The sequence below is a fragment of the Nanorana parkeri genome, unplaced genomic scaffold, assembly GCF_000935625.1.
Source record: "Nanorana parkeri isolate BGI_ZX_2015 unplaced genomic scaffold, ASM93562v1 scaffold2213, whole genome shotgun sequence".
Taxonomy (NCBI): Eukaryota; Metazoa; Chordata; class Amphibia; order Anura; family Dicroglossidae; genus Nanorana; species Nanorana parkeri.
Genome location: NW_017308481.1, coordinates 64848 through 65679, shown reverse-complemented (window position 1 = coordinate 65679; position 832 = coordinate 64848).

Genomic DNA, 832 nt, shown 5'->3' with positions numbered 1-832 from the left:
TCACCCCCCGGTGAAAAACCGTGGGGGGGGTGGGGGGGGGGGGGGCAGAGTGGGCGCCATGTCTCACAGTAGGATGTGTTAGGATACCAATTGGGGCAACTGGTTAGTTCATTAGTTGCAATTGATGAGCAAGTGATGGGGGAGGGGGTATTTTATTGGTAGCTTTTACTGATGCTCTGATGGGTGGTGTAGTACATAAGTATGACATTAAGGGGCTGGGAAGTTCGAGAAGTCTAGGAAGTGAATACTTGGGGAGAATTCATGGTCCTGAGTGTCTGCACCCGTGGGGTCAAGTCCCGGGACTGATACTGGGGAGGGGGGCGTGTCTTCCGTGGACTCTTCTCCTGCCAGTCTGTCTCAATACAGCCAATCAGATGCACGGAGGAAGACACACCCCCTTCTTCCGACAGACACAATAAAGGGAACTTATCAAAACTGGAGCGGACAGAATCTGGAGCAGCTGTGCACGGCCAACCAATCAGCTTCTCTGTCTCATTTCCAAATCTTACCTGAGCAAACTGAAGGGAGAAGCTGATTGGTCGCCACGGGCAACTGCTCCACATTCTGTCTGCAACAGTTTTGTATATTGTTAGAGAAAGATACAAAGTATCACCCAAGGAGGAGATAACTGCCAGCAGCCCCAGTTATTGATGGAGGGATGATCATTCATTGTGGACTTGCCCTTTAAACTGCCCCCGGTGTCACTGCGTTGGGTGTATTTGGTGCCATTGTGGACGTCACTGTCAGCCGTGTTACTTTCCTAATAGAAATAAATGTACAATGAAAGCCTGAGTCTTGTCTTCCTTCTGTGTCCTGTTATGAGCCCCCCCCC